We start from the raw sequence: 16,807 nt of genomic DNA, 5'->3' as shown, positions 1-16,807 counted from the left end.
TGAACACAGAGTTAAAGGAATTTAAAAGGATGTCCTGCTGCCACAGGTGGTATGGTAACACCTGAATGAGACGCCCAGCAAATCTCCAGCTCTTCTGCAGAGATGACATGCCATAACTATACACTTATGAGTAAGGCATTCAGATATGTGTTCCAAGATTGTATTAATCTGATTTTCTGAAAGATCTTAGATGAATTTGAAATGTCCCAGGGCATAATTTTTGGAAAGCCTGTTAAACAGTAGGCCAGGCTTTCCTTCCTGCCTGCCCCCTGCCATGAGTGGTGGCAGATAAGCAAAACCTTTTTGTCATATTTTTGGCAGCAATATCACTTAAAAAAAAAAAAAAAAAGGCGTGTGGGGAATCCTTTAAAACCTACTTTCTATAAGTTTTGGCTTTTCTCCAGGTACAGAAGGCATCAGTGGTGGTGGAGAGAGAAGGCACTGGTGGCAGAGAACAGAGACTTTGGGGTTTTTGGTTGGTTTTTTTTTCATTATGATGGAAGAGTTTTGATTTCACTCAGCTGTAGAATTTGGTCTAATGAGAAGGTATGGGTAAAAGGCTTGTGTCTTGATCCTACACAGCTCAAATTCAGTGTGCTGAAGGCATAACGAAAGAATTTTGTTGTCTCACTTTGAGAAACTTATGGTGGGGTACATGGGTGAGCAGAGTCCGGTGTCTGCTGAACGCCCCTGCTTAGGGTTGGACAGTAGGACACATTTGAATCGGTTGAAGAGCAGAACCTGCTGCTTCTTGCTCTGTCACTGCCTCATACCAGTGAAATAACTGGTGTAGACTGGGGTATATGCAAACAATCGTGCCTGTTGGCTCTTGAGGATCTCACCACAATGTCAGAGAGCATTGCTTTAATTGGTAAAAACTTTTTGTTGGTAAAATGTTCAAATCAGCCCTCAAACTGAATTTGCGGGTTACATGTTACTGCATAATTGAAATACTTTTTGCTATTGAAATAATCATTGACACACATAGTAAAACGCGGTTCTGAACTTTTCAAAAATTACATCAAAAAAATTTTAATGTTGAACTTGTTGAGGTAAAGAATAATATGTCTCCATATACTTTATTGTTGAAAGGCCTGTGCAGATGGCTAGTTCTTTCACTGATCTGTGAGTGAAGCTAAGGGCAGATGTTGCAATTTGTTATCTTGACAGTACAATGATTGCTGCAGTCTAATTTGCAGTTTTAGGAATTAATGGTGAAGTGATAAGAGGTGATAAAGATCATAATCTGTGTAAAGTAACAAGGACCAGGACAGAGTTGAGTCACTTACTTTGATGCAAATATGGTATTTCTTCACTATTGCTCTGGTAGTTCAAATGAGGTGAAACAAATGCAGAAAATCTCGGAAAGCATATTTATAAACAAGAGTATTTACCATACATGTCCATTTATCACCAAATTATGCTAGAGACCAATATATCTTTCTTTGCTGGTTTATAGCTTTGTATTTGGATATTTTTACAAGAATAATACTAAAAAAAAGTTAGCTAAAGAGCATTACACTTATGTAGGTTGTTTTCTTTTTGCTTTCTTTTTTGAAACTTCAAGGTATTTCATGACTCATTTTATCATAATGACCTTTTGATTAATAAGTTTCTGTTCTTATTAGTGGTTACTTAAAAAATATAATGTGACAGCTTTGTGGCTGCTGTAGTGATGGTTTGAAAATAAGAAATGAAGCCTTTTTTTAACCAGGAAGGAGTAAAAAGAAAACCAAATTCCTGATCATGTGTAAATAATCTAAAACTGGCAGCAATTCGAACAAGAACTTCCCAAATTGTTAAGCGTGGATTACTGCCATTTGGCATGTTTTTCTGAGTTGTGCAATGTCATGTAATACAGTAGCTGGATGATTTTACCATATTTTGGGAGTCTATGTAAGCACTTGAAAGCTTTCATGTAGTGACTTCAGTCATTTCAGCCTCTCAGGAAATAGTTCTATTTTTGAGTATTTGAGTTTAATCGGTGTCTGTGAAAGGCATTAAGGATTACTAAAGCAAAAAGCTCTCTAGGTTATGATTTCTGTTCCTTAGTATCTGCAAAGCAGTTGGTGCATTTTGGGACATTTTCTAATTTATTTGGAGAAACGAGTGTTCCACAGGTTGAGGGTGAAATTACAGTGTATTCATGCTTTTGTACAGAGCTTCTATCTATAGCCTCCTAATTGAGGCCCAGGGGATTCCTATATAGCTTAAAAGTAAGACACAGGTACCCCCAGCAGGTGATTTATAACATAAGTATAGTTATAACTCTAACGCTCTCTAGAGGACTCTGCCCATGTCCATGTAGGAGATACGCTATGAGTGTCTCGGTACAGGGTTGTGAGGAGAGGTTAAATGTCTGAAGCAAGCGCCGTGACTGTCCCCCTTTGTGTCTGGTGGGGATGACGATACAGGGGCACACAGACCCAGCCGCACACTGTTAATTCACAGCGTGGCCTGTCATGCGCTCTTTTCCATTGGCGAGCGCTCAGTAAAAGGACGGGAGTGCGGACTGTCCTGGGTTTTGAACACACTTGAACATAGTGAATTCTGGACTTTCAGCCACAGCTGGGCAGTTACGCTTCTTCAGACTTCCAGAGCTTCTGATGATCTCATTTTGTAAACATACTCGTTAACGCCTCTGAATCATGACAATCTGAAAACCTGTTGATGTGGAAAGGTTGCTCCATACAAGATTTTAATCTCAATGACATGCTTTAATGTAGATTTTGTTTATTCAATGGCTGTCGGTTTCCCCATGTGTGGTGAGTTATGATTTACTTCTGTTTTCTGCAGAGCAGAATTTTCATTAAATAATCTTTAAAGAACAATATTTGTGCAAACAAACATTTCTCATATTCATAGCCACTCATTTCAAAGTGAGCCTACTTATGAAACAAGTCTAGGTGTAATTAAGGAAATAGTTTTAAAAATAGCTGGCCTGACAATAATAGTTATGAAAACTTTCACCAACACTTTAAAATTTTACAGGAGAAACTTGAGTAGGGCATCAGCATTTAATCTGGATGTATGGTTGTGTGATAGATGTGTGAAAATTCATGTTAATCTCATTTTTTATAAATAAGAAATAAAACTTAAAGTAACAGATCCTAATCTAAGAAGGTTTTCCTTCATATTACTAAAATTAGTCTATTTCAGAGTAGGTTCTCTGTAACACTGAACAGTTTTAGTAAATTGTTCTTTTTTGCTCTGCTTGTAAGAAAAGCTACGTGGTGAATTGCTGTTAAAGAATTGTAGTTAACTCACACATTGAGAATTACTTTCTTCTTGAGAGCACCTAATTGCACATTTAACCAATTTCAGGACAATTTCCTTATTGAGAGCAGAACTTTACTTTTGCAGAAGAGGCCTGGAGGGACAGACTGCAAAGGAAACGGGGAGAGCTTCCTCCGGGTTGTTTTGCTAAGATGGTTTTTCCCTTACAAGACTTTCTCCTCTCTGTTGGCTCAAGGTCAGCCACTGACTTTCCTGGCTCGCTTGAAGCGCAGCAGTAATGAGAACACACTTCTGGAAATGTCTTTGTTGTCTGTTGCCCTTGGAACTAGTCCTTAAAAAGGGGTTTGTCCTTAAAAGTGTGGAGAAGCCTTAGCTAAATTACTTTCCATTAGATTCATAGTTTGTAGGATGGGAGACTGCATATGTTACTTACGGTCCCTGAAGGTTTCTTCTTCCTCTCTGCCCTCCCTTGCTGCCCTGGCGGAGGTATTTGGCTGGAGCCAGAGCTGGGGTGGTGCCGGCTGACACACGTCAATGGAAGAGGGGGAGAGCCAGCCTCAACTGCACAGCTATTAAAGCTGCTCTTCGTTATTCGCCAACCCTAATTCCACTGGAGTTTTACATTAATTCAGACTTTGGTACATTGTCTTGAAGATTAGTTAATCCTGTCATTGTTTTAGTGCTGCTTAGTAATACAATCCCTATTAATCCCTGTGCTTTTTAAGAAATGAACAATAATAGTATTTCGCAAGCATCTTCCCTGAGCTACAGCTTCATGGCAAGATAGTACTATATGTAGCTACCTGCAGTTCCACTAGCTGTAAAAAGTCCACCATTTAATTTGGAATGATTTAAGGAGCCCTAAGAATACATTTGAGTTATAGTCAGCTTCATAACATATTTCAGGTACCTGGACCAAATCTTGATTTTTTTTTTAAATTTAATTTAATTTTATTTAATTTTTTTTCAAATTTCTATAGTCCTTAAGCAATGCTACTTCAAATTAAAAGTTCAGCTGTCAGCAGCACGAATTAATGTTATCAATCAATCTTCCTTCCTCCAGATAGTAATTTTCTATAGCCTGTATTTTGCTACGTTGTAATGAAAATAGAGTTGATACCTTATTTGGCTAAATGATGGTTGAGATTTTTTTGTGATATGGTTTGGCTATTTTTCTATTTCTTGTGGCTCAAATTGGTTATAATGGGTCCTACACTTAACGTTTTTTAATTATGTGCCATCAACATTTTCAGCTACATGTCTGATGGTCTCAATGTTATATAATTAAATAAAATCTTAATAATAAATGGGATCTTAAAATTATTTAATTAAATTTTTAATAGATACATTTAGCATCTTCATTTTAGTACTCTCATAAGGAGATTATCTTTTTCTAAGGAATCAAAAATGTTTTGGTTACCTTGTTGGTAAAAGTCTGTGGATTTGAATTGGGCTTTTTCTTAGCTGGAATTTTTTAAGAGTGTCATTTTTTGTTCTTAGGATAATATTATTTATTTTTTTTAATGAGGAGGAATATCAGCACTGCTTTTGTGTAGTGAACAAACTTTTTTGCTGCAGTGAAAATCTGTAAATATATATAGTTGAAGTACCATTTTGAAATGTCGGTTGAATGGTGTTTAATTTTTTCAATTAACTGGATCCACTGAGGAAAAAACTGAGAACCTTCTCAAAAGTTCCTTACTCAAAAGTCGAGTATAACTACCTAGCAGTGCAGAGAGAGAAACGGATTCACATGGAACCATGTCTCAATAGCAAGATTTCAAATGTTTCAAAAGCAAACAAGCAGTTATTTAAATAATAAAACAAACACCTGCTCCTTAAAAGCCAAAAGCATAAAAATACAACCCCCCCCCTGCAAAAAGCCAAATCCAGAAGCATACTCTGGAAGAAAATGAGTTAGTGCCTTAGGAGTTTGCTGAAGTGAAAGATGATTCTAAGCTCACCAGTTGAACAATATAGTCATGGTTATAGTGTTTGCTTTAAATAAATGTTCTTTGGTGAGTGCCTCCTTTACTAAACATGCTTTTTGTTGTTTTGAGTTTTTCTGTAGCATCCTCCTCCTTTCATCTTCTAGATTTTGAATCCATTTTTGACAAAGTGTGATTTATGTTTGTTTAAAAAAAGCAAAAAAAAAGAAAAAAGCTTTATGCATCTTGTATATGGGATGGGTTTTTTTAACCTAAGAAAATTGTGAAGGATCTTGTCAAAGTTGATTTCTTTGTGTTGATCTAAAGAACTCAAGTTAAAAGCTTTTTGAAGTGTGTAGCAACTGCAGCAGCAATTTATATGGATGGGAGATCAGAGCTATATAATAAATAGCTAGCTGCATATATATAACTTCTAAAAGCCTGCTGTCTCGTCCATTAAATAACTTTTTTTTTTTAATTAAAAAAAGCCTCTAATTAACCATGTGGTAATATTGTGGTATGATTAAGGGAAGTTTAATTTGAACTAGAATTCATTTATTTACCAACGTGAACACAGTTTGGCAACATACTATTTAACTCCATCTCTGAATCGCGCTTTCTGCATCGTAGTAACGTTATTACAGTTTAATGATAGAGCTGCTGACTTACAATTTCACTAGCATGCAATTACAAAGCTTCTTGAGCAGCCTGTTCTCATCCCCAGCTCTGCTGTTGGAGACTTCTGTGGATGACTGCCTCAGAGATGGCTGGCGCTCTGTGGTCATGGTGGACTCCAGCATCCCACTGCAATATACTTGGGGGAAGAGAGACCCACGTTCCTGCATTATTTCTGGAGGGAAGGACTGAATATCCCACCCCTCTGTTGTACCGGGTTTTAACAGGGAACCCTGAAGTTCTGAAACTAACAGACCACAGTGAAACCTTCCTCCACACCCTCTACCATTGCCTCCTCTGACTGTGTGCTCAGGCTTTGCTTTGCCTTCCTTCTACATAGGAAGACGCATCTAGGAATAGGTGGGTGATGAATGCAGTTTCATGCTCCTCTGACCTGCCTCACCGGGCTCTCTCGAGTACCAGCCACCCTACGAGGTACTTGTAGTGAGGATGACAGGGTTGGGTTTCCTCCCTGCTTCGCTTTCCCTGGGCCAGTGGAAGGGAGGAGCTGCACTGACTTACTAAAGCCCACTGGAGGTTAGTGTCTCATGGGAATTAAGCGTCCAGTTGTGCCTGCTCCTGCTGGAGGCACCTGGATGTTCCAGGCAGCCCACGCCCAGCCAGTACCAAAAATACTGAGGATGTGCTGCTAGGACAGTCCCTCAGACTGCCTCTGATGTCTAATGATATGCTGCTGAATGTGATTATCTCAAGTCATATTGAAACATGAGCTCATCTTGTGATAAAGCACCTATGTAGCAGACCTCTCAGCATCATCTTGAAGTTTAGAAGTCACAGAAATTCGCTAATCCTGTTTTGGGATTGAATTGATTGCTGCAGGATGAGAGAGGGAACAAAAATCATTTGGACCCTCCTTCCAGAGGGTTTAATGCTAAACTTTAGTTTCCAAACGTGTGATTGAAATAGTTGTCTTTAATGCTCTCTTCATGTGAAAAATCTATGGCAAAAGTAGTTAAGCATATGATCTCCAGTAACATACAGGATATATAATTGTGATTTGGCTCATGATCATGGCATTTTACCTACTGTGTGAAAACAAGGAGAGGTAACAAGATGGCAATCTTTCCTTCCCTTTTTCTGAGTAAAGAGGATAGTTTTTCCATATGTGTTTCATACTAAATGTTTTAGGTCCCATGTCTCCTCTCATCAAATGTTCAGTCTCACTTCTTTTGTGCATCTGAAATAGACTGGGACTTTAATTTTTAAGGAATGCAACTGACTGTACAGAAGGAGTAAGAAAATGTCTTTCTGACAAAAATGTCCTAAAATTTGGGCTTAAACCATAAAAATGCAGTTTTATATGGCTGTATATATATATTCAGGTATCATCAGTTAGGTATATGTGTATATACGGTATGGTGGGTAGCTAGTGTAAGAAATGAACATGGCCTTGCTGGCAGAGAGGGCTGTGTCGGACGCTGGCAGGACGGGGCAGAGCCGGGTAAGTCAGCACCGTCTCTGGCACTGAATTGTAACTAGTTCTATTCGGATCAAAACTCAGCAATGAGAGTTTGGGAGCGTATTAGCATTTTTGGTGCTGAGTTTTTTTCTAAATGGTACTTCATAGGCTTGTAATAAAACAGAAAAGGAGCCTGTAAGTGGTATCAATTATCCCCAAATATGTTGCAGCGTGAGTGAGTTTGCTTTTTTGGAAGGCAATTCTGATGAGTTTTAGTATTCTGCCTGTCTTCAAGACAGGTTTTATTGTTCTGGCAAACTACCGGCGTGTCTGACTGCTTGAATATGCTATTATTATCAGTTAACTTTCTGAACTCAGGCACTGAACAACACGAGGTTGCTCTTACGTTTTCTTTCTTGGCCAAATTGTTCTTCTGTCATGTGACAGAATTGGGAAGAAGTTACTGTTCAAACATACCCATTTTTCTTGAGAGAACAATCTGCAAATGTAGATATTAAATGTTCCATCTCATGACATGTATATAGAATGCACAAGTTATTTTATAATATATTTTGGAGTATATCCTGAGGATATAGTTTATTAATAGAGCTAAGCAACGACTAATTTGTTTCCATTAAAGATGTCTTTTGATAGGTTTCTGATTAAAAGAAAGAAAAAAAAAAAGCTTTCTGTAAAGAAAGTGAAATCAGCTGAAATGCATGCAATTCAGCATTAGGAAATCCATAATACAGTGCAATTATTATTTTAGATACAAACCAGTTAATCTTTCAAAGGAAAGGAATTCTCGCCATATCTGATTTCATGTACTCTCTGCGCTTCCTGGTATCTCCATGTGAGGTGCATGACAGCACTTCTTCCAAACAAGCAGTTCTTCTGCTCAAATGTTTGGATCATGGCATCCAGGAAGAAATCAATTAGAGAGGAATAGCTCGTAGGTAGAAAAGTTGCAGACAATGTGTTGACCCAATTAACTGGGGGGGAAATAAAAAATAAAAAAAGAAAATTAGAGTTTATGAAGTCCTTGTTTAACTTCCAGCGCAGAAAAATGTTAATTTTTCCTCTCTCGCTCTCCACCATTTCCATTAAATGTCCTTTCCTCCTAGTGAATTCAAGGAAACTCAAGCTGTTAACTAGTTTGTAGGATGGTGTTTGTAGCATCTTGGAGTTTGTGTCAAGCTGAACGCGGGCTAAAATTTGTGAAGCAGACTCACCTTAGAGATGAAATTTACAGTACTGTTAACTCTTAAGAAAAATAGGTTGATATAATGGAAATTCTGCCTGGCTCTTAGCTACATCAATATGAACAGGACCATTTGATTTATGGCTTCATGTATAACTCCAAAGATGGAAGAACAAAGCACATCTCCAACTGCACGCACGCTTCACCTTTATTTTTGAGGGCCGGAGCTCTGCAGTGATAGAGATACAAAAGAAATCCTGGCTGTCTGTGTTTAAGGGCTTTTACACCAAAACTGCAGATAACAAAGGGGGACTCTCTATTAGTTCTGAATAGCTTTCCCTTCTTTCCCTAAATAAATTAACATTGTCTTGTTTTATTTATTTTTTTTACCTCTTTAAACTTGCATTGTGTCTTCTCTGCACTGATATGGCAGTGACACATTTCTATATTTGCTCACCTTGATCTCATTCAAAATTCACACGCTTCCTGAATATTAGCCCTCCTCACTTTACTCCTCTGCCTTATTCTTCTGTGGTCTGCTGTACTTGTCGGAGCAGCTGTTCCTACGATACCACCTTTTCCCCCATCTGGGAGGCAGATGGGCTAATCCACAAAGAGCCACTATTTGCTCATGGATCAATTTTCAGAGTCTAAAGTGAACAACTGACAGCCTTCCCAAAGATGCTGAACATGTCCACGCCTGGGCAATGTTCCACAAAACACGAAAAGTCTTTCAAGACCTTTATATATTCCTCTACATATAGGAATAGGAAGAAAGACAGACCGTGGTAGTTTTATTTTTTTTAAATTAGAAGATTGTTCTGTGCACCCCTTTATAGTGAGTGCCTCAGCATTTTTTTTATTTCATTCTATTTTTTAAGAGGAAAAATGCTACAAAAGGAAAAGGGAAGAACTTATTCTAGGAGAGGAGAACTCCTCTCCTAGACAACACCAACTGCAATAGTTAAAGTATTTTACAAATTCAGCAAGGATTGTGTCATATCAAAAGACTAATGCTTATTTGTATTGACCTATGTTCTCTTAGATTTTTCGGTTTTCCTGCTGGCATCCTGCTCTTTATTTAAATATTTGGACTTTGTTGCCTGGAGAGTCACTATATCCTTACTGTTTAAATATGATGTAAAACTATTTATCCTCTGTTTTCAGAAATTTTGGAAAAGTACAAGATGGACTAGAAGTATACTTTGTCTTTCAGAGTTTAGTTAGCAGTGGGATGTATGCCATAGTATATCCGACGTGTAAACTGCATATACATTACCATAAGAAAAAGCTCTGTTGGAGGGCAACATGTTATTTATAAATCATACTTTTAAATCAAGCTTAACAGTTTGAAAAATAAGAGAATAATGGTTTTCAGGTGTTTTTTTTAGGGTGAGTTAAATGATGAAATTGTTCTATTTGTCTCCTCAGACCTTGAGTTTCTAGCCAAAAAGACAGTCAGTCAGATGTGTTATCCTTGGCAAACAATTATGCCAGACCAGCACCTCTATTGCAATTAGTGTTCTTTTCCTTTTACAGAGAGTGTATCTCTTGCATGACCCCTGTGCATTGTCCCAGGTAGTGGAGGTGGAAGAAGAAAATTTCAGAGAAAATACTAGCAGAGAGTCTGTATATGCTGTAAGTTGGCTGGAAAGTGGCCCTGTGGATGTGATAGTCCCATAAAGAAAATGATACATTTTCACTTCCCAACATAGGTTGTCACAAAAGTTGTGACGCATTTTAATTGAGGAGTGGAACTGTTTTCTTCTATAAGCTGGCCCACACGTATTGTGTGCTTTTCACCTTTGTTCGCCATCTGTCCTTGCTGGAGCTGACGTCTGCCATCTGAGGGCTGCCTCCCTGATGCTTAATTCTCTGATTAGATGCTTATGGCACCCTCCAAAAAAAAAACCCCAGAAAACCAAAGACAATCGTGTGTCTTTGTATGGTACACACTTCCATATCCCCATGGTGCTTTTGTGCCTACACCCTTACGAACAGCCTTTTGTGTGTCCAGACCCCAGATGGCTGCCTGCAGTCACAGCCTTTAGTAGAAGAATCATACTCAAATTGTCTAATGGATAATAAACTGTACTGACTTTGCTTTTGATGTGAATGGATGTTTTCAAGTTGAAGAAACAAAAGATCTCCTGGGGAAAATTCCTGAATATATGTATCATTGTAAATCTTGGGGGGGCGTGGGGAGAAAGCTGAATAAATTACAAGTATTTATTAGGTTTGCTGAGGAAACAAATGCTGCAGAAGTTGAAGATTAAACCCCAGAAAATACAGTAGAATATCTCTTAAATCCTGTTGTCTAGATTATTGCAGCCAAGCGGCTGACACAGACTTTTTTGTGTGTTCTGAATTCACACAGGCCATATTTGATACCTGGAATACTTCGTAGTTTAATTTTACTGTAACAAAATGCTTTCAAGAAGACTTTATGGTTGCCAGAGTATCCCCAGAAATTTGCAGTGGCAATAACTGAAAACCTTTGAGGCTCTTTCCCCTCCCCTCTGCCCTTCAAATCAGGGAACAGAAAAATGTGACACATCCTGACAGTTTCAGATGGAGTTTCAGATGTTGGTAATCAGTCTGAGAAAAAAGAGTCCTCAGGGATATTAATCAGGCTTAAGTGGTATCTTTGACTAAGTATTCCAGGGCTGGGGAGACAGAGTTGTGGATTCTTTTTGTTTTGTTTGGTTGGTTTGTTGCTTGGGTGTTTGTTTTTTTAACATGATGAAATATGTATTAATGTGATTTTTTTTTTTTTTTAGTTTTCTGAGGCATGTTGCTAAAACATGTTTTTCTAACAACTAAATATGTTTTTTTAATCTTTTTAGAAGTAGTAATTAGCAACGGACTTTCTGTAACATAGAAGGTAAGATTATGAAACAGTAGAACTCTTAGCTATATCTACAATTCCTGGAATATGAAAGTTATATATAAAAAAAAATGGTAAAATGAAGGTGAATGTCTGGAATATGCTGGGTATACTGCTGGGTATACAGCAGTAGTGTATTTTTATAGGGAGGATGTGAATAAATCCATCCTTGATACAGTTTCCACAAGTTTTGGAAAATGCAGGATTTTTCTTCTAGAAGCAAGGCAGAATGCAGGGTAAATTCTGCCTTTTCAAAGAGAAGGATCTTTTTTGGGCCTACCTTTTCATTTGTCTGATTGATAGTTATATTTTGAAATCTCATGGAAACTCTCCACTAAGTAGTTTAGGAAAGCAGTTCTGAAACAAAAACCAGTCTGTTTCAGTTAAAAGATTTCTGGGCACTGCGTATCAGAGATACGTTATTGCTTATATTTACAGAAATACATCGTGGGGAAATCTGGGTGACAGATCTACCCACATTAGCTCCTCATGACAGGATCTGAAAGAACAACTAATGTGCTACGGTTCTGCATGCTCAAGTTGCCTGTGATCCAAAGTGTGTGTCTTGTGGCTTTCCGCAAGTAATTATTTTGGGATGTCGTATTCACATTAAAGAAAAAAGATAGGAGAAAAAAAGATAGGAGAGAAAGATCATCGCAGCCACTCCTTGCTGACTATGAAGTCAAAGCTTTTCCTATGGGAGGCCAAAAAGACCTATTGTCTCACTTGACTGGCTCAATGGACAAGCATCAATATTATCAAAAGCATCGAGAACATCTAATCTGAGTTTCCTTCACATGCGTAGTAGCTGATGTAACAGAATGAATGCACAGTGACCTAATGATCCAAGGGGTTGGATCAGTCATGATTCAGTCTAAATCAAGCTAAGATGATATTGATGCATTGAGGAGTCTTAACTGAGCTAATGAGGATCCACTTGCACCCCAAACTCATCAGTGTCCCTGTCCTTTTGCAAAACAAGCACATTATGTCCTGCAGCGTCAGCAGTCTGCTTTGGTTTGAGGTGTGACAACCATCGTCCCAGACCCTATATCCATCTCTTCCTACTGGAAATTTTGTGTATGATTTCTCCCCTGAAATGGCTCTTCCTATAGTTGCATTTGATTGCAATAATGTACTCCGGGAAGTGCTATGTAGTAATACCACTTGAAAACTAAAGCTAGTGCAAAATATGATTACGTGCATTATTAGATTTTAAAGCGGAGACTGCAATGCCAGAGTCTTGTGATGTGAACTAGCTGCCAGTCAGGTTCTGATGGGGTTTGTGGCATTGTAATGACTTGAAAGGGTCTAATGTAGTTTCAAAGCAAGTTCTAAGAAAATGCCTCTTTGTACCAGACTGCAGCAGCCGGTGGAGGTACGGGCTCTCTGGGCTTCCCACACAAGAACTACCTCCTCAGAGATCGTTCTCAGACAGAGGTTTCTGTGTTGGAATTTAACCACCGGAATTTGCCCTTTAGATTGTGGAGAACCCAAAGTAAGTAAGTAGAATGAGGTTTGGATTGTTTTCAGTACTGCAATAACTATCGCCATTGTTTATCAATTGATTCTGTTGCTTCCTCTGAGATGTCCCTACCTTGTTTACTGCTGGCACAGGCCGAGTAGTCATTACAGTGCTTAAGAAAAAAACCCTTCCTTAAAAACCTTGCACTGTCTTCTTTCTGTGTTGGTGGAAACTTGTGGCTGTCTATGTCTGAGTAAATTTTGCATGAAGGCAAGACTTAAATACCAGCTCCACAGAGCAGTCAGTTACTTCAGACAGCCCTTGAGACCATGAGCTCTGATGAAGATAATACGTGAGCAAAATGAAAGGGGACTTGTGCTGCTTTCTTCTTACCTGAGAGTATTGTGTGTGTATAGCCTGAGTATTTTTTTTTCTGTATCTGATGTGTCTGGGGAAGAGACTTGACTATGTTATAGGATATGAAATGTATAGTAAGTTTTGGAAGTACATCTGAGAGTGCGGGTAGCTCTGCTTTTGGATAGGCAGACTTTTGACATTTTAAAATAAGCTACTTTTGCAATGTTAAGTATTTCTGAATGTCATCCTTATTTCTCAAATGGGGCATGAAGAATCTTCATCCTCCATTTAGAATCGTTGAACTAATGAAACATTTGTGCAAGTGACGATTTCCTAATCTCTGTGGGTCTTCCTCGTTGTGGTTGCAGGCGGATGTACTCTACGAAGGTAAATTCTAACTTCTGCCCAACGGCCTGTGGGAGCAGATCTCAGTCTCAGTAGCAATTTATTACTTCATTAAGAGATGCACGTATCCTAGCTTCCTGGTTAACAGCTTTGGTAGACTCTAAGCAGCAGTGGTGAAGTCTGAATTCACTGTTACAAGTACATGGCGGGGTCAGAATGAAAACACCCGTGTAGAGAAGCTCTGGCACCAGATGGTGCTTTGAATGGTTAGAGGAAGGTGTATGCCGCTGTCTCTCTCTGCATCCCTTGACACAAATGTCCAACATTCATGGAAGCAGAGCTTTGGGACTGGAGTACTCTTAAGATTTAAACATCTTGTGTGGGAGTTTTGTGAACTTTAGGCAAGTATAGCTATGGTCATGTCTTTTCATGTGCAAGCAATGAAATGTTTGAAATTTGTGAAAACAAAGATTTTCGTCTTAATTTTCAACTTTGGTTCCTGTGTAAGAATGATGATTGCAGTATCGCTGTACTTAAGAGGGCTGTTAGAAATAACACGGGCTGCTTAAGCACCTTAAATGGAAAATATGATGCAATGAAACCTAATTCTTTACAATCCATAAATCTCAGTTCTGTATTTGTGCTGTCTTGTGGACTTCAAGGTGGGCTGTGTCCATACTGTCTGTTCTACTGATGACCTTGTCTTTGTGGCCTTGCTCAACTCTCCCTTCTGCCCTTACCAGGCACTTGCCCAAAACTCAGACCTGTATTCAGGCCTGCATCCAAACAGGAAGAATTCCAGGGATGTAGGTGCACACATGGGATATAGAAGCAGTGCCTTTGTGGTCCTTTGTTGGGAGCTGCTCCTGCCTGCGCTGTGAGGCAGCTCTGGCCGATGAGCCGGGCGGCTGCGGGGCAGGGGGCCTGGACTGTCAGCAGGGCAGCTGGTACTAAAATCCAGAGCAGACATTGACACCCCGAGTATAGCGATACCCAGAAACCAAGCGGATAAAACAGTAGCAATTGATTTGTTATTTGGATGGGTTGTAGGGTCAGGGCTCAGTACTTATTGCATGTGTGTAGGAAATGTTTCCTAATCGCTTTTGAGCAGAGTTGAGGGTGGGTGAAGGTTCACCATGGGGTAAGCGTGGAGCTTACCTTGAGGGTGAGTGTGTATGGGAAGCACAAATTCGGCCAGTTAATTCTTTTTGGTCTGTTTGCCAAGCTCAGATGCCAAGATACAACTTCAAACTATGATTCTCATGTGTGATAGAAGTAAAAAGCAGATGATTGCCTTCTCTCTCTTGATCTAAATCAACTTCCTTTTTCTTCATCTTTGTTTATTAAGTGCACTTACTCTTTTATGGGCAGCAGTGGGCGGCTTTTACTCTCAACTGTCTGTCCTGCAATTCCAATCAGGTAGGAGAGGCAGACAATTTCTCACCTGCCCCTCACCACCTAACGGTGCTGTTTCCCAGTCACTTAGAGAAACAGATATTATTCTTAAGATTTCCTTCCTGACTGTGATTTTCATTTAGTGAGGTAAATCAAACCAGTGGAAGACCTGGGGAGTCTGAGTGATGCACAATGCTTATGATACAGCCTGGCTTCTGCCCTTTGTGGTGCGCAGCTCCAGGAACTGTACCAAATGGTTCAGTTTGTTGATTTTGTGTCACAGAGTTTATCCTGAAAGGTTCATAATATTATACAAATGTGGGCCTCTTCCTCCCCTCCCCAGCTATTGCATGAGATCAGCTCAGAAGAACCAGCTGTATCTATAGTATACTCGAAGTCTGTTTTAAAATCGCGTTACTATTTTGAAATGTGATTGTTTCCTGTCCTTTCAGTGAGCCCTCATCTATATACAAATAGCATGTTCTAGCCCTCATTAATCAAAATGACACTGTCTACACCCTCAAGTGTTTCCACATTTGCACATGAAGCGTGTTCCCAAAACACTGTGCTGCCTGATTGATCTTTGCATTGTTCAATTTTCAGACCTACATGTCTAAAGCTGGCTGAAAAGATACAAAAGTTGACTTCTAATGTGATTTCTTTAATCTTCTTTTGTAGAATTAGCCTTACAAACCATGTAGAAAGTCTTTCTGAGTTCTCTTTTTGCATCAGGCTTGGCACAGGCACGAAGGACCACATCCCATCTTGCACTGGAAAACATAGCGCTTACTGCCAGAAAAAGTGTTAGGAGACACTGCTGCTTTGGGAAAGTGTGTAAGAGAAATAATTCTGTTAAAAACTGAAGAAAAGAAAGTAAAACATCCTTCAAGTCACAAGCTCACCTCACTTACTCTGTTCAAACATTCCCATTCTAGGGCTTCTCTCCCAAATGGAACAGGTATTAGCCGGTGCCCACATCCAAGAGGAGGATTTAAATTTAGTAACTTGTCTGCTAGTAAAGAGCACAGACGACTACTCATTTTCAGACTTCCATGTGTGTATATATAAACCAGACAAAGACCACCTGAAGGAATGGGAAGCAGCAGAAAGCCTTTTCTAGGCTTAAAGAACCGTGGAACATATAGAAAACTCCCATTCATCTTTTATTTTTTTAATTTACTGTACTTCTACCAGTTATCCCAAAGGCGGGGGACGGGTGTGTATGCAGGGCCTGGAGAAGAACTCGAGTTACTACTCTTTTCTAAAATATTTCCATAGGGTTCTGGAGTACTGACCCCTGGAAGCACCCTTAGGTCCTCACAGAAGGGCCATTGCCATTATCTGACACCTTTTCTGCCCACATGGCCTGTGTGAAACACATGGCCAGTTTTACTGCAGCTTGTACCGAGGATTTCTTGACTGAAGACTCTCAAAGAATTTGCAGAATTTCCTCTCCATTTTTTTTATGGTCTAAGCGTGGGTATTTATCTTGTCTGGCTCAGTTCTTTGCTATTTTAGTAAAAGAAATAAAAATAATGTCGAAATAACTATCACCATGAAAGAGCAGGGGGGAAAAATCTTGCCCTCTCCATCCCCAGTATAAAGCATAAGTAGAACAGCAGAATTTGGGGAAAAATACTTTCTAATGTAAATCGTTCACCTTTGTAAGTTTTTGTTGTCTCGTTCTGCAAGAGACAGTTATTTTATGTCACCTTTAGGGACTGCTCTAAAGCCTCTGAGAGAGCTTATGTGTTTTTGGGGTGCGAAGTGCATAGAGAGTGCGAGAATATGTCTGGAGCTCTGACCCAAGTGCTCTGTGTGTGAGAGGGGAAAACACCAACCTCTGTGTAAAACTTTGTGGTGTTCCTGGTGGTGGGGGAGTTTAGAGCCGGAAATT

General features: G+C 39.3%; 1 protein-coding gene across 3 annotated transcripts in view; it reads left to right on the top strand.

Moving 5' to 3' along the window:
- Positions 1 to 16,807, top strand: part of SPSB4 (splA/ryanodine receptor domain and SOCS box containing 4) — a 186,034-nt gene that overhangs the window by 75,972 nt on the left and 93,255 nt on the right. Inside the window, exon 1 of one of the 3 annotated variants that reach the window (XM_074592559.1) lies at positions 12,736 to 12,846. The exons of the other annotated variants lie outside the window; for them this stretch is intronic. The gene's annotated coding sequence lies outside the window, so the exon portion shown is untranslated. Of the gene's footprint in view, positions 1 to 12,735; positions 12,847 to 16,807 lie in introns of those variants that run through there. 3 annotated transcript variants of the gene reach the window in all.

The sequence above is a fragment of the Larus michahellis genome, chromosome 6 (assembly GCF_964199755.1).
Source record: "Larus michahellis chromosome 6, bLarMic1.1, whole genome shotgun sequence".
Lineage (NCBI taxonomy): Eukaryota > Metazoa > Chordata > Aves > Charadriiformes > Laridae > Larus > Larus michahellis.
Note: the sequence above shows the minus strand (reverse complement) of the source record. Positions and strands in the feature narration are given on the sequence as shown.